Source organism: Hemitrygon akajei, unplaced genomic scaffold (genome assembly GCF_048418815.1).
Source record: "Hemitrygon akajei unplaced genomic scaffold, sHemAka1.3 Scf000104, whole genome shotgun sequence".
Lineage (NCBI taxonomy): Eukaryota > Metazoa > Chordata > Chondrichthyes > Myliobatiformes > Dasyatidae > Hemitrygon > Hemitrygon akajei.
In genome coordinates, this window is record NW_027331990.1 from 1,505,724 (window position 1) to 1,530,248 (window position 24,525).

The 24,525-nt window shown below is 40.5% G+C and overlaps 1 protein-coding gene across 1 annotated transcript in view; it reads left to right on the top strand.

Annotated features, from left to right (window-relative positions):
• The window catches only part of LOC140723196 (uncharacterized), a 46,981-nt gene that overhangs the window by 14,042 nt on the left and 8,414 nt on the right, over positions 1-24,525 (top strand). Inside the window, exon 2 of the mRNA XM_073037804.1 lies at positions 6,764-6,932. The gene's annotated coding sequence lies outside the window, so the exon portion shown is untranslated. The remainder of the gene's footprint in view (positions 1-6,763; positions 6,933-24,525) is intronic.

A 24,525-nucleotide genomic window follows, 5' to 3' on the forward strand; every position in this document is an offset into this window, starting at 1 on the left:
CACCGTCTGTTATCAAAACATATGAATCTGGCAACCCTGAGAATGAAACAATTGACTCGTCTGATACTTTTCACAAGCCAAACACGGTCCCAGTTAGGCTAATGAACTCGGATGTTCAAGAAAACATTGATAACAAGTTGGCTCATCTGCAGCCAAAGCAAGAACAACAGCTGAAGGAATTAATTCTGAAGTTTAAAGATTTATTTCCCAATGTTCCCAAGCAAACCACGGTCACAGTATATGACGTAGATATTGGTCAAGGCAAACCAATTAAACAACACACATATTGCATGAATATAGAAAGGTGTAAATTGCCTGTGATTATGGACTGTGCCTCTGAGAACCATGTCTGTAAGAGAGAGAGAGAGAGAGAGAAAAGAGCACAAGCAGCTTGTTACAGAGACAGATAGAGCGGAGGGCCTGCATGATGGACAGCTGGTGTTCAGCACAATGGTATTTAAAGGAGTGTTGCTGTTTGTTTCGTAGGACACGCAGACACACAAAGGCTAGTGGGAAGAGTTGTCACTGAAGTTTTAAATGTCCACGCGTTTGGGGTTGAGGATCGGTTAAGAGCAATCGGTCTGTGACTATTAGTGCATGTAATAGCAACCCTGTGAAATCTGCTGAAAACCCTTGCCTGGGTTGGTAGATTGTCACTTGAATATGAATCTCTTTAGTTGGTCACATTTGACTAAATTGGAAGATTCGGAGAACATCGACACCTGTTTACTTGGATGCCAAATCTCTCACTCACTTCAATCCCGTGAACTGAACTGAATATCCTTACCACACCAGCGTAAAACTGTATCATTTACCACCTAAGTTTGGGAAATATACATTTAAAACTATATATGCATAACACTGCTAGATTTTACACTGATTATGGAAAGGTAAATGCAGTAACAAAAACAGATGCCTATTCTATCCCTCGGTTGAATGATTGCATTTGCTATATTTCTAACAAAGATTGATCTGTTGAAAGAGTATCGGTGTGTTCCATTGACGGACAGAGGTAGAGAAATTTCTGTGTTTGTGACACCATCTGGGTTGTACAAATACAAGGTTTTGCTGTTTGGAATGAAAAATGCCCCAGGAACATTCCAGAGAATGATTGATTCTGTAAATCGAGGGTTGGAACACACAGATACCGATATTGATGACTTAGTCACAGGGAGTGACACTTGGAATGACCGTATCTCTGCAGTAGAAAAGCTGTTTGACAGGCTTTCCGAGGCCAGCCTTACAGTTAACTTACCTAAGAGTGAATTTGGCCATGCCACTGTGACCTATGTTGGCTATGTTGTAGGTTAAGTCAAGTTAGCTCCTGTTCAGGCAAAAGTCCAGGCAATTTTCTGAAGTTTCTATTCCGACTGGTAACAAGGCTCTTGGAAAGTTTCTGGGAATGGTTGGATATTATCGTAAGTTCTGTAAGAACTTTGCTGGTATTGCTCTTCCGCTAACTAATCTCCTGAAGAAGGGTGGCAAGTTTGTTTGGACCGAGTTGTCAGGAGATTGATTGAAAGTTATTATTTGAGATTAGGCCAATCAATGTAGTGTCGTCAACAAATTTAAATCACAGATTGGAGCTGTGAGTGGCGACACAAGTCGTGGGTGCACAGAGAGTAAAGGAGGGGGCCAAGGAGACAACCCTGAGGGGTATGTGTGCTCAGGGTCAGAGAGACAGAGGTGAGGGAGTCCACTCTTACCACCTGCTGGCGATCTGACAGGAAGTCCAGGATCCAGCTACACAAGGCAGGGTGAAGGCCGAGGTCTCTGAGCTTCTTGTCGATACTTCACGCCTTCGTATGGCTACTGCTCTGCCCATGACTGCAAGGAACTGCAGTGAACTTTGGAGAGCGGAGAACATCAGAGAAACAAGCCTCCCCTCCATGGACTCTTCCTACACTTCTCCTGCCTCGGAAAAGCAGGCCATGTACTCAAACATCCTCACAATCTGGACATTCAAACCCACTCCCCCATCGGGGAAGAGATACAAAAGCCTTAAAGCACGAACCACCAGGCTCAAGGTTGGCTTCCTGTCTGCGGTTATAAGCCAAATGAATGGTAAAATGTACTCGACCTCAGAATGTAACTCGACGTGACCCTGCACCATATGTCTATCTGCACTGCACTTTCTCTGCAGCCATAATGCTTTGTTACAGTTATTGTTTTGTCGTATATCAGCTCAATGTACTGTCGTAATGTATTGATCTGTGTGGCTGGTATGTCAGGCAAGATTTTCACTGTAGCTCAGTACATGATGATAATAAACAATATCCCCATTTTAATTGTGTGGAAATATTAGAGAGACTGAGCTTCTGCTTTGGAACCACAGAAGGAAACTTAACTGTTGAGTTTTCTGAGGAATACCAATAAATAGAAAAGGCTTCAGCCTCACATTACGACCTGCGGTAACTGGGATCAGGTGACTGGTGGTGGGTCTCCCATATCAATATCAGAATCAGGTTTAATAGCACCAGCATATGTCATGAAATTTGTTGTCTCTGCGGCAGCAGTAGAACCTAACTCATAACAGTAGATTTTAACAGCTATGAATTACAAAAATATACATATTCTATAGTTAAATTAAATAAGTAGTACAAAATTTAAAAATAATACAAATGTAATAAACTATTTTAATTGTGTGGAACCATCTGACTGGTTTGTTGCTTTGGAAATTCTGGAGTGAAGCTTAGCTGAACTGTACATGTTTATGGGAAGCCCTGATAAATCAAAAAGCTAAATTCTCACATAAATGGGTCACACATCCAGAAACATTGGCTGCACTTGTGGGGGAGCGCTTGTAATTTAAAACACCTTAATGGACGTTTCTGATGATTTCAGTGGGACAACAACATTAATCACGGGTTTCATCACTGAATCCAGTGTTGTGAGATGTAAAGTCCCCGGTTATGTGTCCGGGTCTGCCGTGTTGTTGATGGAGTGGGCAGCGTGGTGTTTGTCTCGATTCGGGTCACAACACCAGAATTGCCAGCGGGGTCCACACACAGTGTATTAGTCAACAGAAGACCTCTCGTCCCAGCAGTCTTTGTCTCCTGGTAAACTCAACACCCTGACAATGTGGACCATAGACACCCCTTCCTCTTTAAAGTCAGTCATTCATTCAGACAGCCGATCGCTGAGAGGAATTATGTTTATTGGTCATTAAAGTTCGCCCAGATTCGTTTGGACGGATTTGATGTGGAGTTCGAGGGTGTCACAGTGAAAGGGCCGGACGGCCGAACTCTCTCCGTTGTCCAAACATCCTTCCAGGTGAGGCGACACTTCACCTGTGAATCTTCCGGGGTCGCCTATTGTGTCCGCTGCTCCCGATGCGGTCGCCTCTACACTGGTGACACCAGCTCCTCTGCAGTTGTGCGGGGTAGGGTTGTTTTTTAGGGGGGCGGATCGATGTTATTGTTCCCTTTTGTGCGGGAGGGGTGGGTTTTGGGGTTTGATGATCGGGATGCCATTCTTTTTGATGTGGGGGGTGGGGTAGGAGTTTGATTTTTCTCTCTGAATGACTTTCATGCTCTTTCTTTGTTTTGTGCTTCTCTGGAGAAGAAAAAAACTGCAAGAGTTGTTCATGGATACCTGCTTTGATAATAAACTGACCTTTCAACTGTCCGCTCCCAGCGGGACTTCCCGGTGTCCAAACATTTTCATTCCGCTCCCCATTCCCATTCCCGTTCCGACGTGTCAACCCATCGCCTCCTCTTCTGCCACGTTAAGGCCATCCTCAAAGTCCAGGATCTGCACCTTCTATTCCGTCTGGGTAGCCCCTCCCCCCAACCTGAGCTGTACGAGGGGTGATTGATAAGTTCGCGGCTGAAAGTTATACAGCTCTCGGTACCTGCACGTGCAGTTCAACTCTTTGAGTGATTATGCAGAAAGTTAATCAGTTTTGTGCTTTTTCTGTTACAGATAATTGAAATTTGCTAGGTTTTGTAAAATTGACTCCTTTCATCCTAGGCCACGAACTTATCAATCACCGCTAGTAGGTCACACAATTTGTGTATTTGTGTACCTACTCCTTTCATGTACTGGGCAACTTCCTTGTCCCATTCATGTAATGAGCAGGTACCCAAATTGGCGGGGGGGGGGGGGGTGTATAAATATATGTGTGTGTGTGTGTGTGTGTGTATATATACACACATGAATAGGGCTTTTTATAATGTCAACCACTAAACCAAGATGAAAGAAATATACCGTAGATTCTGGACTACAGAGCGCACCTGATTAAAAGCTGCTGGCTCTAATTTTAGAAAGAAAATCAATTTTTTACTTGTACAGGCCGCACCGGATTTTAGGCCGCACCGGATTTTCGGCCGCAGGTGTCCCACGTTGTAATATGAGATATTTACACAGAAAGATATTACACGTGAGGATTTTTTAACTTTTAATTAAATCCATATGGTAACATAAACAAATACATATTGCAAATGCTTTTTTTCGAACCGTGCCTGTAACGCGGCTACTTTTAAATATACGTTGCGTATACTTTTTTACTGAATAACATTCCAATATCTCCTAACGACTGGTAAAAAATATATATACTGCAGCCTACCAGGAAAAGTTATTGATCGCCTTTAACTTAAAAGCAGCATTCGCTCAGATCCAATGCCGCTCGCGTAATGCCGCTCGCCCCCTTCCTTCCCGTTTATCGCAAACTGGCATTTTTCCCACAAGACACGGCGAAACCGGGTGTGACGTCATAGCATCCCGCGATGTAGTACAGAAAACAAATATAGTTAAAACACTTCTAACTTTAACTAGAAAATGAATTACTAAGCGAAAATATTATAAACTAAATAACTGCCATAAAGGCAGCACAATGCTTTTCTTCGAGTGTTTTCCATGTTGATGAGGGTGAGTACAAATGACTGATTTACAATAATTTAATTGTGAAAGTGCGCTTGATTTATCGTACAATTTCATTGGACCTCTGTGAACTACTCATCAATTTTATTGGTCTACTGTTACGAGGCAAAATGTTTTTGGCGGCATGAAAAAAATCATGCATTAGCCGCACCGTATTAAAGGCCGCAGAGTTCAAAGCTGTTCAAAATGTGGGAAAAAAGTAGCGGCTTATAATCCGACATCTACGGTATATGATTTCCAGAGCTCCACAGAAATACAGTGCTAAATAAGACATTAACAAGATTATAGCCAATCACTGCATTTCAGTGTATAACTGGTACAATAAAACATATAATACTTAATTTAATAATAAGACATTGTATTGCATGGTTGCATTCACTAATTATCATCAAATCTAATTATCAAGCAAGTGAAATAACGTTGTTTGCTTAGAAGCCTTAAGGTTGTTAGTGAGAAAAATTTACTTTTGTATTAGCGAGTAATCCACGGATCACCACAGTCACAGCTCCAGGATTTCACCAAAAACTATCGAATATCCTATCCTAATGTTATTAGTAGTATTTTCCTCACCAGCCACCAACCCCTCTCCCTAACCCCAGTTTCCTTAAAATTCCCTCTATTTAATATACGGCCGCTGTTAAATTTCCTGCTTGTTTATTTTGACTTTTTTTACAGAGGTGCTGGAGTGGTGCTCCGGTGAGCTCCGGCAGCACTGCACCCCTGTTTAGATCCAAGTAACATGGCCCCGGGGATCAAGCTGCCCGGGTTTATGAGGTGTTGAGCGAGTATTTCTGGTCTGGGATCAAATGGGTTTTTTTTTGGAGTTCCTTTGGAAGCAATGCTGCTAATCTGAGGAGAGAATGAGTTTATATTCCATCCCTCTCAAGGAGAGGCTGTGAGTAAATGGGCTGTTCTGTGTTTGAACCAGTAGAAATAGACCTGGGGGGTTCAGTGTTTGAACTGTGTTTGGAAATTCCTCCTCGCTGTCACCTGTCTGTCAGACAGTGGAAATCAAACAGAAATTCAGGTTACTGGAGATCTGCACTAAAAATGATAAATTTTGAATCCATTCTGACAAATGATTGTGAATCTGAATCGTTAAATTTGTTGCTGTCCCCACAGTAGTTCCTTACCTTTTGAGCAATTCTGGTGATTCCGGTTTCTTTTTATTCCATTCACTCTGGAATGGTTTAAATTTCCTGATTGTCTGTTATGCTTGGGAATGTGTTCAGTGCAGTTGTTACTAATAAGGTTTATGTGAATAATCTCAGGGATGATCGGCTTTATGTATGTGGAGCATTTGATGGTTCTGGACCTGTGCTCAATGGAGTTCAGAGGGACGGTGGGGGTGGTGGGGGGATGTATGGTTAAGTAAACCTACCGAATGCTGAAAAGCCTGGATACAGTGGACATGGAGACGGAGAGTCTCAGAATAAAGATGCTTACTTTTAAAATTGAGTTGACAAAAATTCCTTCAGCCAAAAGATGTCTGATCAGTGGAATTTGTTGCCACAGAGGTTGGTTGAGGCTGCCATTTGGGTATATTTATGACAGAGATTAATATACTCATGATTGCTAAGTAGCTTCAGGGTTACAGGAGGAAGGCAGGAATATGGTGTTGGAATAAATCTCAGCCATGGTTGAGTGGTGGAGCAGACTCAATGGATCGAATCACCTAATTATGTTCCTACATCTTATATCTGACCATGACAGAACGATGACTCCTTCCTATCCCATATCAGGTTTTGTGACGTGTCAGGGACAATTACAGATTTGTTCACTGAGATCATTATATTTGTCTTCACTGTTTAGATTTCAGTGAGCAGAAATATTTTGTTCTCCTTTGTATTGTTAACGTGCTTCATTATCATTTATGTTAAAGTTAGACCTGCGGTGAGAGATTTATTGGAAGAAATGCCCACAACTGGAAGCAAACCATGACTGAAGACGAGGGAAAAGCAGCAAGTGAACCAGCCCGAGGACTGAGAGCACCGACTGGAGAGAACCCATTTGACTCGGAGATTCCAGTGATTCAGTCAGGAGAAAGTTTGGTGAGTCTCATTTACTCAAACACTGGTCTTTTAGACATTACAAACCTGTAAAAGGAAGGTAGGGAATAGTTGGAGAGAGCTGAATGTGACCAGAAATGCCAGTTATGCTTCTATTAGACCCAGTTGCAATCACTCCAGGTCTGGTAATGTACTGTCAGTATCCCAGCTCTTTAAAGTCTCTCACATTCCCTCAGTGTTTGCTCATTTGAAGAACTTGTATCTTCTGAGGTAGCTTTTGGTCGGTTCTGAGTGTGGAGAGGGAAAGAGGGGTGTTTATATTTACTATCTTGCAAAAAGAAGTAGTTGTTTGCAATTACTTGCTGCAAACTCACTACCCATACCCTGTACATTCTCAACCAGATTATTGACATAGATGACAAGTAGCAATGGGCGTTACCCTGGGGAGCTCCAGGAGGCACGGGCCTTGACTCCAATAAACAGCCTGTCATCATCACCATCTGCTTCCTACCATCGAGCTGTTCCCAGACTCTGGGCTCTGTGACAAACAATGTTAGCAGCAAGATTAGACAGTGATTAATATAAAGAGAGATTTGTTGCTTCCTGAAAGCTGTCTGATGCAATGGATCAGATCCTCCCTTGCTCACAACGTGATCTGCCCTAGGACGCATCCTCCCGGGTCGCACTGTGTCCGATAACCCACATCCCCAACCTCCCTCCACCCCGCCAGTAACCCCACAACTTTCCCACTATTTACCCCACACCCGTACACGTAAACAGATCCTCGTTACCGACATCCACTCTCACTGCTTGGGGAACCAGAACTAACTGATCCCACATTCCCGGCCCAGACTGTCCAGCTGTTTGGCTCAGTCCCGGCCCTTTCCCCCGCAACCGCCCTTCGATTTACACAAACCCGAGATCAGCTCCTTCCTCATCGCCGCCCAACCAGGCTCAGAGCTCGTTAAGGAGTCTCGTGTGTGGTACCTTGTCAAAGGTCTGAAAATCCAAGTACACAATATCAACCAATTCTCCTTTGTCTACCCTGCTTATTATTTCTCAAAGCATTCCAACAAATTCATCAGGCAAGATTTTCCCTTGCGGAAACAATGCTGACTCCGTCCTATTTTACCTTGTGCCTCCAAGTAGCCCAAACTCACATCCTTAACAATCGACTCCAACATCTTTCAAACCACTGTCAGACTAAGTGGCCTATAGTTTCCTTTCTTCTGCCTCTCTCCCTTCTTGAAGAGTGGAGTGACATTTCTGAAATCTTTATGGGTTGAGCTAAGAAAAAGCAGGGGTAAAAGGACCCTGATGGCAGTTATCTACAGGCTTCTAAACAGCTGCAGTGATGTGGACTACATATTACAACAGGAAATAGATAAGGCTTGCCAGAAGGGCAGTGTTATGATAATTGTAGGGGATTTTAACATGCGAGTGGATTGGGAAAATCAGCTCAGCACTGGATCTCAAGAGAGAGTATTTGCAGAATGTCTATGAGATGGCTTTTTAGAACAGCTTGTTGTTGAGCCCACTAGGGGATCGGCTGTACTGGATTGGGTATTGCGTAATGAACCAGATGTGATTCGAGGGATGGAAGTGAAGGAAGCCTTTGGAGGCAGTGATCACAACATGATTGAGTTCACTGTGAAATTTGAGAAAGAGAAGCCAAAATCCGATGTGTCGGTATTTCAGTGGAGTAAAGGAAAATACAGTGCGCATGAGAGAGGAACTGGTCAAGGTTCACTGGAAAGGGACACTAGCGGGAAGGACGGCAGAGCAGCAGTGGCTGGAGTTTATGCGAGAAGTGAGGAAGGTGCAAGACAGATATATTCCAAAGAAGAAGAACTTTTCGAATGGAAAAAGGATGCGGCCGTGGCTGACAAGAGAAGTCAAAGCCAAAGTAAAAGCAAAGCAGAGGGCATATGGTTATGGGGTTCTGCTTCTACAACATGATACAAAACATGGCCAAAGGCACCGTAGGATGCAGACAATAATCAAAATTAATACAATCAGACTTCCAAAATGCTAAAATAATCCCCAGAAGTCCCCGAATATATTGAAAGGCCAGGGCCACCCCCCCTGCCTTACTGGTCCCAAAATTGTGCAGCTTACTGCCAACATCTTGAATTTTCCGAATATCTTGGGTGATGTGTTGAGACAAGCCAGTAATATTGGAAGATTCGTCAGGGTTATAAGTACAGCATTCCTTACCTATGATAGCACAGGTCCCTCCTTTTTCTGCTAATATAAAGTGTTGGGCCATCCGATTCTGTCGCACTGTTTGGCGAATTGCAATCATCTCAGTTACCTGTGCTTGAGTGTCAGTCAGTGCTCCGGCTGAATTATTGGCCAGTTCTTCTAGAGCGGCTGCTAAATTAATTACTTCCCTGGAATTTCTGGCTACCCCATAGGAGGGATAGGGAATCATCCAAAATCTCTCAGATTCCGTTATACCCCTTCGTTGCCTGTTCCAATGGGGTGATCCTGAGGCTGAGGCAGGATCCTCAAGTGTGGCACAAGGTCGGCAAAGTAGCAACAACCACTCCAACCCTCGTCCCCCCTCGAGAACCCGTCTGGTAGGGTGTGGTTCCATGCCGCTGCCCTGTTCTTTCTCCCGGCAGCCAGGGATAGGCCCCGTTTCCACAAACCCAATAAGCTCCATTTAGTGGTCCAGGGGTATCATAAGTTTGACTCTTGGTGCAGTTACTACTTCCCACTTGATAAGGTGCACTCTCATTCTGGTTACACAACAAGTAGTACGAACCACTGCTGGAGATGTAACTCTTATCCCCGGCCATAGCTTGGAGAAGTCTTGTGGAGGAGATCTACGACTCCAACCCTCAAAGCAACACCATCCCCAGTCTCGCCTTCCAGACCTGGATATGGTGCAATTGACAATGTTACCATTACGGCTATCAGAAAACACCGGAACTGAATTGACTCCACTAGTTTTCAGAGGCACCACTGACATAGTCTGACCCTGTTGGAGAATCCGGGCACATACCCAATGTGTTCCCCGCTCAACTTGCTCAGCATAGGTGTGGCAGAGGGACAGGAAAGTGTTAAACTGGGGGCCTCCCGAGACAGGGGCAGGTTCCCTTAGGGTCATTAAAATCAGCATTAACCAGTACATTTTCCAGTCCTTATCAGTTCTGCCAGTAACGTGTTTACAGTCCGTTTGATGTATCCGCCGGAGCTGCCCTTCCACCATCACCGCAGGAGGTGTTGTCAGTAGCACTTGGTACAGTCCTCTCCAAATTGTGTATTACTAAAAATACACAAAAATAATATCACTGCAAATATACAGATAATATACGTCGTCAATACTAAATCTAAAAGTGTGGGTATAATAATAATCAATAAGAAATAGCTCTATCGTTGTCTGGAGGATAATGTATTGTCCGATGGAAATATGAAGTTCACTCAGTTCTTGCAGGCTGCAGCCTTTGGTACCACTGGGTTGCAATGGTTGGAGAGAGAGAGAGATTTGGAGAAAAACTTGCCGGCTTTCCTTTTATGATTTTGATCCGTCGGAGTTTCGTTGGTGTGGCCGTTCTCTTGTGGCCTCTCCTTTAGCTAAGCCGTTCTTCCGTCATGAGCCCGCCACCCTGGCAAGGAAGGATGCACACGAGCCCTCACCGGCTGTCGCTATTAAACGCTGTCACGGGATCTCTAGCATTTCTCCTGGTGCGTCTAAAGCATATATGTCAAACTCAAGGCCCGCGGGCCAAATCCGGCCCGCGGTGGAATTATATTTGGCCCGCGAGATAATATCTAATTACTATTAAAGCTGGCCCCAGTAAAGCCTATGGCGTATGATATGCCTAATTCTGAGTTTATTCAGGTACCAGGTTTTTAGGGTTTTTAGTGTTTATTCGGCAGTCTTCTTCATAAGAAATGGAATTTGTAAAGTGATACACTTTGCAGTTATAGCAGAGACTCAGACACATGAGAGCAGGCTGAAAAAACGGAGGCAACGAAAGCTGCGTTCGCACGCGTCCGACTGATCCGGCCCGCATGAAGCTGCATTTTGCTCAATCCGGCCCGTGACCTAAAATGAGTTTAACACCCTTGGTCTAAAGGGTTTTTTTTCCCAGACCCTCTTTTATCCTTATTCACGGGGTCTCAGATGTCAATCAGGTTGGGATGATGCAATCCCTCAACCAGACCACTCTGGTTGTCCCCTGAGGGGTTTCAATGAATAGTACAGTACTCAATACACAATTCCTTCTCCAAGAGACAATGGCCGTTATCAGTGGTTCCGTTTCGCTGAGGCCAGGACACATTCCAAACCTTGTGTATTCTGGACGTCTCTCTCTCATTTCCTGGGTCTCAGACCCGAATTAATAGCGATCTTGTGATTCTCAAAAAGGAGGGGGCGATTTTGTACCCTTCGGCCCCTCAGAGTTGCATCACATTCGTAACATTACCATCCTAGTTCTTAAGCAGGACAATTCTCCAGGCTGGATGGTGGAATAGTCACCTTTAGTTTGGGGTTCGTCCTCTCGATAGGCCTGTCGTACCTGTGAATGCAAGCTTTAGAGAGTTTTTGTTAATTTGCATAAGTATTTTCCCATCTCCTCCCCCAAGGTGTGCATATCCAATGTTGCAGGTAAGCGCTCAGGGAGGAGCGGCAAACAAGGTCGGGGTCCCCAGGGGGTTCTCATGGGCTTCCCGTAGATAATTTCTGCCGGTGATTTCTTACTTGATGGCGTGATTCTCATATGGAATAGGACTAAGGGTAAAACCTTCAACCAGGTCAATCCAGTTTCTTGTCTAAGTTTTGCCAACTTATCTTTCAAAGTACCATTGGCTCGTTCCTTATGTCGCTGCATTCAGATGATGGGTGCAGTGGAACTGCTGTTTTATAGCAAGTTCTTTACAGATTTCCTCATTTATTTTGGCCCATTGTCCTAGCTTATCATTTCTGGAAGTCCATAGTGAGGAGTTATTTCTTTTAGCAATATGTTCACAACAGTCGTAGTGGTATTAATAGTTGTAGGAACAGCTTCAATCCATCTGCTAAATACATCTACTATCACTGAGCAATACCTATAACAATGTACTCTAGGTAATTCTATAAACTCAAGTTACAAACAAGAAAAAGGTCCACCAGGCAAGGGGGTAGTTCCGGAACCACAAGGCATCCCCTTTCCAGCATTTGTTTTTTTTACAATTTAAGCATGCTTTGGCTCGCTTTTCAGCTGCTTTCTGGAAGTCAAGGTTGTAATAATGTATTAACCATCCCCTCCTTGCCCAAGTGTGTACAATTATGTACATAATCTATCAAAATAGGTAAGAACACGGAGGGAACACAGACCTTTCACGCAGGGGTCACCCATAAATTGGTCTGAGGTTCGAGGTGGCAACCCATTTGGGACCATAGTTTGCTCTCTCCTTCAGGGGCGTCCCCCTGTTAGTTACGTATTTCCCCCATGTCTGGCATACCCGTGCTTAGATTTTATCTAATAGGAGCTTGCTGGGTTCCCCAGGGGACTAAAAGTGTGAGATTCAAGGCTGTCTGTTTGGCAGCTGCATCAGCCCTAACATTACCCTGGAACATCTCATCACATTCCCCAGTATGGGCTGCACATTTAATAATAGTCAAAACTCGAGGTAGCTGTAGAGCGGTGAGTAAGTTGTTCACAAAGGTAGCATTACTAATGCGGTGGCCAGAGGAAGTCAGGAATCCCCAAAGCCCCGTAGTCAGTTCATAACTGGAGTCCGTGTAAAAGTTCGCACTTTAGTCTGTTGCTAGGATACAGGCAGGAGTCAGAGCAAACAGCTCAGCCTTCTGGGCAGAGACAGCCGATTCAAAAGAGGCCTGCTCAATTACAGTGGCATGCAAAAGTTTGGGCACCCCGGTCAAAGTTTCTGTTACTGTTAAACGAGTAAAAGTTGAACTGATTTCCAAAAGACATAAGTTAAAGATGACACATTTCAGTAATATTTTAAGCAAGGAAACTTTTTTTTTTAATTTCCATCTTTTACAGTTCCAAAATAACAAAAAAGGCAAAGGGCCTGAAGCAAAAGTTTGGGCACCCTGCATGGTCAACACCTAGTAACACCCCCTTTGGCAAGTATCACAGCTTGTAAACGCTTTTTGTAGCCAGCTAAGAGTCTTTCAGTTCTTGTTTGGGGGATTTTCGCCCATTCTTCCTTGCAAAAGGCTTCTAGTTCTGTGAGATTCTTGAGCCGTCTTGCATGCACTGCTATTTGCCTTGGCAAAACCTTCAGCTTGCACCTCATGAGGTGGTGCATTGTGGAGTTTGAGTTATGTTTAGGATCATTATCTTGTTGTAGAAGCCATCCTCTTTTCATCTTCGGCTTTTTTACAGTTTGATGTTTACATCCAGAATTTGCTAGTATTTAATTGAATTCATTCTTCCCTCTACCACTGGCTGCAACACAAGCCAAAAGCCATCCCCGTGCTTACCAGTTAGAGAGGTGTTCTTCTCATGAAATTCTGCACCCTTTTTTCTCCAAACATACCTTTTCTCATTGCCATCAAAGAGTTCTATTTTAACTTCATCAGTCCACAGGACTTGTTTCCAAAATACATCAGGCTTGTTTAGATGTTCCTTTGAACCTTCTGAATTGAACTCTGGGCTCTTTGGCTTTAACCCAGGGCAAACCCAGACAGTGATATAGGGAAGCACCAGTCCTGTCTGTCGCCAAAGGAAATCCGGAACTTCAGGCAGTAATGCGCTGACCTCTTTTCCTTTAATCTCTCCAGTCACCGTGACTGGGAACATATGTCCCTCGAGGGGTGCATAATATTGGCTTTCCTCAGTTGAGCACCCTGGAGGGTCATAGCACAGAGTCACATGAGTGTCAGCCGCTGGGAGAAGGGGTTCAAACGCAGTGGAATCCAGATTAAGTGCCCACCACTGGGGGGGGGGGGGGGTGCCAGTAACTGGGGAAGCTGTTGGTTGTTCACTAGTCCCAGGGTGATATCCTTGTCCACGCAGAGAATCTCGACTTCCAACGGACAGAGCAAGTCTCTCTCTGCTAGATTACACCCCGACTGGTGGTGACTGTAAATGAAACTTCACACTGGTTCCCCTGGAATTCCACCTGCAGTGGCTGGGTACGTGAATACGTATGTGCCCTGCCTTTGAACCCAGACAGACCGATTGTCTGATAGCTGTTTTCCATTTTCTGATACCATTTCCTGATCGAGAGTGGATGTGGTTGTCCCCATATCAATAATAAACGGAATTCCAGCAACCTGCAATATTACTTTGGGCTCTTCCTGAGGGGTGATACTCATGGTTGGAAGCATCCTTGTTTGTCAATTTCTAAACGGGCTGTTGTCCCCACCTGTCCCTTGCTAGGATTTTGTTCCCATTTCTGATCCCCAGATATAGCTTGCTCGCGTCCTTCTTCCCGCTGAGCATATTTACCTTTAATATTAGTTCCCTTCGGGGTCGATCGGGATTCGAAAGTTGGGTCAAAGCTCGTCACATTCCATTTCGGTCTTTGTCAGGTCAATCCATATTATTTGTTTTAATCATGTTGGCTAACTTAATTGGTAAGGCTTTTTTTAAATATTATTTATTTATTGAATTTTAGAAATTACAAGAATAAATGTAATAATGAAATGCAGGATGAAGAGGTCAATACTCCCCAATGCCATTAGGCTTTACAATTCAACTGCCAGGACTTAAGAACTTTTTTTTTTTTTTTTTTTTTTTTTAAAGCTATTATTAATGCTTTTTGAGTTAGTGATTTAGATGCATATCATATTATTACTGAGTTAAGTATTGTATGTAAGGAGTTTTTGCTACAACAAGTGTATGGGACATTGGAAAAAATGTTGAATTTCCCCATGGGGATGAATAAAGTATCTATCTATCTATCTATCTATCTATCTATCTTAACCCTCCCCCCTTATCTAAAGAAAAAAAAAGAAAGAAAGAAAAGAGAAGAAAGATTGCCTGGATATCGGAGGATCCCCACATGTTCCATGGAGTTCAAAATAATTTCGATATTTATTTTCACTTTCCCCAATTACTATAATTTTATCTTCAAAGGACCTATGTATCTAATCCTATCTTTCGTAAGTATGGTGACCAAATTTTCAAAAATATTTCATATTCATTTCTTAAATTATACGTAATTTTTTCAAATGGAATACAACTATATATTTCATTATTCCAATGATCCATAGTTAAATTTAAATCAGATTTCCAAGTAACTGCAATAACTTTATTGGCTACTGCCAAAGCAATTTTTATAATTTTTTTCTGACACTTATTCAATTTAAATTTCGTTATTGTCCCTTCAATGTCTCCTAATAAAAATAGCAATGGACTATGTGGAAGTTGTACTCCAATAATTTGTTCAAATAAAAATCTTAAATTAATCCAAAATGGTTGAATTTTAGAACAAGACCAAGTAGAATGTAAAAAAGTACCAATTTCTTGTTTACATTGAAAACATTGCTCAGACATATTTGAATTTAATCTATTTATTTTCTGTGGTGTTATATATAATTGATGTAAAAAATTATATTGTATTAATCTAAGTCGAACATTTATTGTATTTCTCATACTATCAGAACATAATCTTGACCAATTTTTTCCCATCAATTTTAACATTCAGATCAGATTCCCATTTTTGTCTTGATTTATGAATTCCTAATTTAATTGTCTGCTTTTGAATCAAATTATACACACAAGATGTAAATTTTTTAATTTTTCCTTTCTGAATTAATATTTCTATTTCACTAGGTTTTGGTATCAACATTGTTTGTCCCAGTTTTTCTCGTAAATAAGCTTTTAATTGAAAATAACAGAAAAGAGTGTTATTTGATATTTTATATTTATTTTTTAATTGATCAAACGACATCAATATACCTCCTTCAAAACAGTCACCTATATATTTAATCCCCTTTTGAAACCAATTATGTAAACGTTTATTATCCATTGTGAAAGGAATAAGCCTATTTTGAATTAAAGTCCTTTTTGCTAATAAAGATTTCTTTATCTCATCATCCATATTTACCTTATTCCATAAATCAATCAAATGTCTTAATATAGGAGATTCTTTTTTTCCCCGTATCCATTTGGATTCCCATTTATATATAAAATCTTCTGGTGTATTTTCTCCTATCTTATCTAATTTTATTCTAATCCATGCCGGTTTTTCTTCATCAAAAAAAGACGCAATAAATCTAAGTTGATTTGCTTTATAATAATTCTTAAAGTTTCAAAGTTCTAACCCTCCTAAATCAAATTTACATGTCAATTTTTCCAATGATATTCTTGACATCTTTCCTTTCCAAAGAAATTTCCTTACATATTTATTCAGTTCTTGAAAAAACTTCTGAGGTAATTGTATTGGTAGAGTTTGAAATAAATATTGCAATCTAGGAAATATATTCATTTTTACAACATTAACTCTACCTATTAATGTTATTGGTAATATCATCCATTTATCAAGATCCCCTTTTATTGTTTTTAATAATGGCAAATAATTTTGTTTATATAATTTTTTTACATCATTATTAAAGTTAATATCTAAATATTTTATCCCATTTATTGACCATCGAAATTGAGTTGCTAATCGGCATTGATTATAATTTCCATTGGTAAGGGGTAAAATTTCACTTTTATCCCAATTTACTTTATAACCCGATACTTCCCCATATTCTTCCAATCTAAAAGATAATCTTTGCAAAGATTGCAATGGGTTTGTTAAGTAAATCAAAACATCATCAGCAAATAAGTTAATCTTATATTCTTCTTGATTAACCCTAAAGCCCTCAATATCTGAATCTGTTCTAATTAATTCAACTAATGGTTCTATTGCCAATACAAATAAAGCAGGTGATAAGGGGCAGCCTTGTCTAGTTGACCTTGTTAAACAAAATGGTGTTGTAATCTGACCATTTGTAACTAATTTAGCTTGAGGATTAGTATTTAGAATTTTAATCCATTGTATAAAAGATTTTCCTAATTCATATTTTTCCAATACCTTAAATAAAAAATCCCATTCCAATCTATCAAATGCTTTTTCTGCATCCAAAGCAACTGCCACACTCATTTCCTCTCTTTTTTGTGCCAAATGAATTATACTAATTAACCAGGTTATATTATCCATTGATTGTCTATTTTTAATAAAAACCTGTTTGGTCCATATGTATTAATTTTGGTAAGTATTTAGATATTCTATTAGATAAAATTTTTGCTATTATTTTATAATCTGTATTCAACAAATAATTAGGCCTATATGATGCTGGTTTTAAAGGTTCTCTATCTTTTTTTGGCAGTACAGTTATGATCGCTGTTAAAAAGGATTGTGGGAGTTTATGCATTCTTTCCACTTGATATATTAATTCCATAAAAGGAGGAATTAATAAATCTTTAAATTTTTTATAAAACTCAGGAGGAAAACCATCTTCCCCTGGAGATTTATTACTCTGAAGTGAACCTAAAGCTTCTTCAACCTCTTTTAATGTAAAAGGCATATCTAATCCTTTCTGTTCTTCAAAATTTAATTTTGGAAGGGTTATTTGTGATAAAAATTTATCTATCTCAGTAATCTTATTTTTTGATTCTGATTGATATAGTTCAGTATAATTTTTTTTAAAGTTTCATTAATTTCTAAAGGCTTATAAGTAACCTTATTTACACTTGTTCTAATCACATTTATTGTTTTAGAAACCTGTTCTGTTTTCAACTGCCAAGCAAGAATTTTATGTGATCTTTCACCTAGTTCATAATATTTCTGTTTAGTTCTCAAAATTACTTTTTCTGTACGATATGTCTGAAGTGTATTATATTGTAATTTTTTGTTAACAAGTTGTCTTCGTTTTTCTTCTGTCATGTGTCTTTGAGATTCTTTTTCTAACTTTATAATATCTTTTTCCAAATGATCTATTTCTGCTGCATATTCCTTCTTGATTTTAGATGTATAACTTATAATCTGACCCCTTAAATATGCTTTCATCGCTTCCCATAATACAATTTTATCCTCTACTGAATGTAAATTTGTATCCAAAAACAACTAAATTTGTTTTTTCATAAAATCACAAAAATCTTGATGTTTTAATAAAATTGAATTAAATCTCCATCTATAAATCGATTCCTCCTTATCCATCATTATCATTGTCATTATCAAGGGAGAATGATCTGACAATATTCTTGCTTTATATTCCACACTTTTCACTCTATCTTGAATATTTTTTGATAATAAAAAAAATCAATCCTTGAATAAGTTTTATGTCTATTTGAATAAAATGAATAATCTCTCTCTCTTGGATTCATTTTTCTCCATATATCAATCAGGTTTAATTCTTTCATTAATGATAAAGTTAATTTTGTTACTTTTGATTTTGTAGCAACTTTGGTTGACCTATCCAAAACTGGATCCAAACAAAAATTAAAATCTCCACCTATTAATATTTTATCATGTGCATCAGCCAATTTCAAAAAGACTTCTTGTATAAATTTTGTATCATTTTCATTTGGTGCATAAATATTCATAAAAGTCCGTAATTCTGAAAAAATTTGACTATGTATAATTACATATCTCCCCCCAGAATCAATTATTACATTTTGTATTTTAATTGGTAAAGACTTATTAACCAAAATTGCATCTCCTCTCGATTTTGAATTAAATGAAGCTGCAATAACACTTCCAATACAATCTCTCTTTAATTTCTTATGTTCTGTTTCTGTTAAATGCGTTTCTTGTAAAAAAGCTATATCTCCTTTCATTTTCTTAATATATGTTAAAACTCTCTTTCTTTTCACAGGTCCATTAATTCCATTAACATTAGAACTTAATAAATTAAGCAAATTAGTCATTCATAATACCTTGGGAACTCTTTAAAATTCTCCATGTTGCTATGAGTCTCTCCCCAACCATCCAGGCAGAAAAGAAGAAAGATATAAAAAAGATAACTAATATATAAGAAAAAAAAAACAAAATACCCCCAACTAATGTTGCGAATAAAAAGAACACAGCATTGCCCCCCCCCCATTTTACGGGTCATGGCAATCGCCATGATTGTACACGTGAAACTCGCAGCCATCGATCAGGATCTCCTCCAGCTCCCCCGCAAAAAGAAATAAATAAAACATATATATATATATATATATATATATATATATATATTAATGAAGAAAAAAAAGAAAATAATTAATATCTCCACTCCCAATTAATTCTCTTCAACTATTTTTTCTTTATAAATGTACATCAAGTCCAACCTTATTTCAATTTTCATCATAAGTCCATTTCATTTCTATAATTCATTAGTCCTCTTCATGAACATCGGGTAGTTCTTGTACAAATTTCTCCGCTTTCCGGTAGTCAACAAAAAAACTTCTTTCTCCATTTTCCAGAAAAATTATCAATTTTGCTGGGTAGCTCAATAAAAATTTATAACCCTTTTCCCATAAAGATTTTTTCACTGGATTAAATTCTTTCCGCCTCTTCAGAAGATCGTAACTTATATCTGGGTTAAAAAAAAACTCTTTTCCCTTTTATTATCAATGGCCCTTTTCTCTCTTTGGCACCCTGAGTAGCTGCCTTCAAGATCATTTCTTTATCTTGATACCTTAAGCATTTTATCAAAATTGATCTTTGATTTTGATCTTGTTGAGATCTTGGTCTTAAAGCTCTATGTGCTCTTTCAATTTCAATTACTTGACTTCCTTCTTCCATTTCCAAAATTTTCGGAATCCAATCTTGAAAATTTTATTGGATTTTCTCCCTCTGTACCTTCTATAAGACCAAAAATTTTAATATTATTTTGTCTACTAGGGTTCTCAAGTGCATCCATTTTTTCAAGCATCCGTTTTCTTTCTGCTATCCAGACAGAATTATCATTTTCTATTTTTTCTATTCTTTCAGTATTTTCTTCCACTTTTACTTCCATCTCTTTAACTTCCTTCTCCATCTTCTTTTGTTTTTCCACCACATTATCAAGTGTATTCTGTATCATTTTTATATCTGTTCTTATAGCTTTTAATTCATTTGTCATATCTATTCTTATAGCTCTTAATTCCTTCGTCATATCTGTTCTTGTAACTGTTGATTCTTTCATCATATCTACTCTTATAGATTTTAATTCATTCATTATATATCTCAGGATATCTTTTATGTCTCCTTTAATCTCTTTCTTCTTTTCCTTTTCTTCCTCCTTCGAATTTCCCAAAGAGTCTGTGTCCCCTTCCGATTCCGATCCAATTTCACTTCCAGCCGTAGTTAGGCTTTGTAGTTCTGTTGACATCTTCCCATAGATACTTCCGCGCATGCGTTCCTTCCGTTTCTTCTTAGAGACCACCGACATTGCTACATCTTCCTTCCCTTCATCATCAGAAGTATCGTGCACTTCGCCGGGAGGAGATCCAACTTGATTCTGATGCTTCACCGAAGCGGTTAGGCCTTTTTCCCCACCAATTTGCGCAATCTTCGAAGTAATAGCTTTCTTCTGTTTCAGTTTAGGAGCCATATCAAAAGATATTCCCGAGTTGCTTATAAGTAATTTCTAATAGATATTATTTGACTCTTCTTCATTTAAACTCTATTTCATTACTTTTTACGAGGGAGTTGGATTTCCAACGTCTCGACCCTACGTCATCACGTGATGATGCAGTAAGGCTTTAAACTGGGGAACGGGTTCCCATCATTAAAGACTCGGTCTCCTGTGAAAGTGCTCTAGCAGGCCATAAATCGCTCCCAATAGACTGGTCCCGATTCTCCAGGCTTAGGTTTGCTTTGACGTACTTTACTGTTGTTTGCAGGTTGCTGGAGAGCCCTTTCCAAGGCTTGAATAATCCGGTCTGTCTGTTCATTCTCATTATGGATTCCCGCCTGTAACTCCAGATTGGTTTGGTATCTCAGTTCTGCCTTCCGTTTCCGCCCCTCATCAGCTGAGAGAATCATGCAGCAGAGTGAATAAATCTTGTGGAGTCGCATTATGCACTCAGCATCACAGTCACTGTCCTCAAACAGGGTCGGTATGCCGGACGTGGGTTCGGGATCCATTGTTTCCCTATCAGTTAGAACTTCAGACTGACTTTCCAGCCCTGCTGTCCTATCTAGACCGGCTTTGGTTTGCTTACGTTGTTTTCCCTGCTCTCGTTTTTGGCGCCCATCCACCCATTCATGCTCCGCTTTTAGCCTCTCCCAACCTTTGGCGTTCCTTCTGCAGTGCATACCTCTATCCCTTTGTCACATGCATTATTCCACCAACTTGCTAATACTGTACTGTTCCACTTTGCATCTGCCTTATCCTTCCATTCCCTTTTCAGTAATTTCCACTTCTTTCCACAGTTCCTTTTCCTTAGCAAATTTACTGCTTGTTCTCATGAGGTAATATCCCAGGTTCCCCCCCAGTGGCCAGATTTTGTTCCCCAATTTCTTATTCAGTGCTGCACTCAACATTTGCAAATCTTTTTCCTTGTCTGGAAAACTCTCATGCATATTGTGTTTGTCTGCTCTTGTCCCACTCATATCACTCGACTGCAATTGACCTCTGTTCTTTACCCGGCACAAAGCCTTCTGCTCAATTAACAATCAGATAAATTTACACGGCTGGCACCTCCAGTTAAATTGATAAATTTACCTGGGACCACCTCCTGCCCACTTACTAAAATTTACCCGGCCCATCTGCCTCCTCAGTAAAATTTTGCCCACCTTATACGAGTCTCCCAACAGATTCTTTCCCGATCCCGTCAAGGTATGCGATCAGCTTGGGCGAGGGACTGTACCTCGAAAGGAATTAACGGAGAATGACAAAATACCTATTGGGTGTCTGGTCGGTCTCCGCAGTCCCCAGAGTGTTCCAGCTGCTTACTCAGCCCGTTTGCTTGGCACTCCCTATGTTGGGATCCTGTTCATGACGCCAAATGTTAAAGTTGAATCTGAATAAAACACGGGAGACCAGCTATCGTCACCACAGTTTATTGCGCATTCTCCTGTAGGAGTTTGAGACCCAGTTGTCAAAGGGAAGGCACGTAAGCACTGCCACCATCTGACAAGTGGACTGACTCAGTCAGGTTACAGTCATGTATTTATACATAGTAAGCCCCATACATTACTATTTGCAAGATGTTATTTGAACTGGTTTGCTCACCAAGTCTGTTGGTGCAAAACTTAATTACTTAGATAAGGGAGTTCACTAAATGAAGGTTTTAATTGCAGATGCACGTACTGTTCTGTCCTTATCAGTTATTCCCTTTGCAAGGCCCTGACTTAGTTACAGACAGATGTTCATTCCTGTCCTTTTCAGCGAGTCCTCCTCCCTTTACTCAAATAAGGGTACAATGTATAATGTTATCAACTAATAAGGGTACAATGTATAATGTTATCAGCTCTCAGTGTGTCTCTCTGCAAGCCACAGAGAACTGGGAATGAGCCTGTCTTAGTTAACCGCTGAAGACAGAGTTTACTTAAGTTCAGAAATTCCTATTCAGTCCCAATTATTCTTTTAGCCAGAGGTTACAGAGGTTCAAAATTATTTTGTTATATATCCTCAATTCCTCAGGAGTGCTCAGGGGAAATACTCATGTTACCTGTGTGTATTGTGGCGATGCAGAAGTTGCCGGAGAATTTAGAAGTGTGAAGAAGTGGAGTGATATTTGGAAATCTGACATTTTAAAGTGTAATTTAGCAAGCAAACCGCATATGGACAAAGTGCAAAAGCTCTGGTGAGAAAATCCTTCATTACCCATTACAGGCCTGTTACACAGGTTGTGTGAGAGTGCAGGTGAACTTGATCTAACTCAGAGATCAAAGTTCTTATGGACAATGCTTTGCTAGCTGTGAAAATGAATACCTCTCTATATAAAGTACAGTGTGCACATGTTGTCACTGGGTAAAAAATGCACATTACGAGATTTATGTGCCCACTGGTCATTACAAGTCAGAGGGGACATTGGTGGGAAGGTGGGGAGACCTCCATTGTCCTTGATGCCCTCACCTACCAGATGTGCATCCAGCTGCAGCTTGTAACCCTGCACTTCAAAGAGTTGGAACTTGAAATGGATGAATTCTGGATCATCCAGGAGTTGGAGGGGGTGATAGATATGACATGAAGTGAGGTGAGTTACACCCAAGGTACAGGACACAGGAAAGGAAAGGGATGAGGTTAAACATCCCTCACAAAATACTCTTGTGACCATCCCACACAACAACAGGTGGACCACTTTAGAAACTGTTGGGGATTATTAGCAGAGGAAAGTCAAAGGGCTGATAGGGGATTCGTTAGTTATGGGAACAGAACAAGAGGGATCTAATATCCTAGTGGTAAGGCTTGCTAGAACTAGTGTGTGTGTGGGGGGGGGGGGTGTGATGGGGTTAAAGTAAGTTGTAGGGGGAACGGGAGCCAGAATGACAGAACAGATAGTGGAGAGGGTGAACTGAATTTATTACATACATTCTGCATCTACATGAGTAGTAGAAATCTTCACGTTACGTCTCTGTCTAAATGTGTAATTTATAGTAATTTATAACAAATAGTATGTAGATAGGGCAGTCAATATGACATAGAAATCAATTAATCCGTCTGATGGCCTGGCGGAAGATGTTGTCCCGGAGCCCGTTGGTCCTTTTGCTGTGGGACCGTTTCCTGGATGGTAGCAGCAGGATCAGTTTGTGGTTGTGGTGAATTGGGTCCTCAATATCCTCCGGGCCCTTTTATCACACCTGCCTCTGCAAATGTCCTGAATAGTGGGAAGTTCACATCTAGGGATGTGCTGGGCTGTGCGCACCCCTCTCTGTAGGTTCCTGCAATTAAGGAACGTGCAGTTTACCAGGCAGTGATTCAGCCAGTCAGGATGCTCTCATTTGTGTTCCTGTAGAAAGTCCTTAGGATATGGGTCCCCATCCCAAACTTCAACCGTCTGAGGTGAAAGAGGTGCTGTTGTGTTTTTATCACAACACAGCTAGTATATACAGACCATGTCAGATCCTTGGTGACCCTCTCAACCCCAGATTCATTGATGCCAATACGGTTTAGCCTGTCTCCATTCCTTTTGTCATCCACAATTAGCTCCTTTGGTTTTGTGACAATGATTGAGAGGTTGTTTTCTTGACACCAGTCAGATGTTGTTCAGACCTCAGATAGAGTCAGCAATCAAATGGTTGAGCATGGTGCGATGAAAGTGCTGATCTGTGTATATCACAATGCAAGAAGCATCGTAGGAAAGCAAGATGAGCACAGGACAGGGAATTATGATATTGTAGCCATCACTGGGACTTGGTTGCACCCAACAGTCTGAGAGATTTAGAGGAACAAATTTGTAGAGAGATCACAGACCATGCCAAGAAACAAAGGTTAATTCAGTTGGTGATTTTAACTTCCCAGATATTGACTGGGATTCCCACACTGTGAAAGGACAAAATGGGGTAGAGTTTGTCAAATGTCCCCAAAATCAGGACGTTGAATTCCTGACGTAAAGTGTTCAATAAGCTGTTAGGAAATGATGCAGGGCTGATGACTGAAATTAGTGATCATGATGCCATGAGATTCAAAAGTAAATATGGAAAAAGAGAGGTCTGGACCACGGGTTGATATTCTCAATTGGAGAAAGGTCAATTTTGATGGTATCAGAAAGGATCTGACAAGTGTGGTTTGGGACAGGCTGTTTTCTGGCAAAGGAGTACTTGGTAA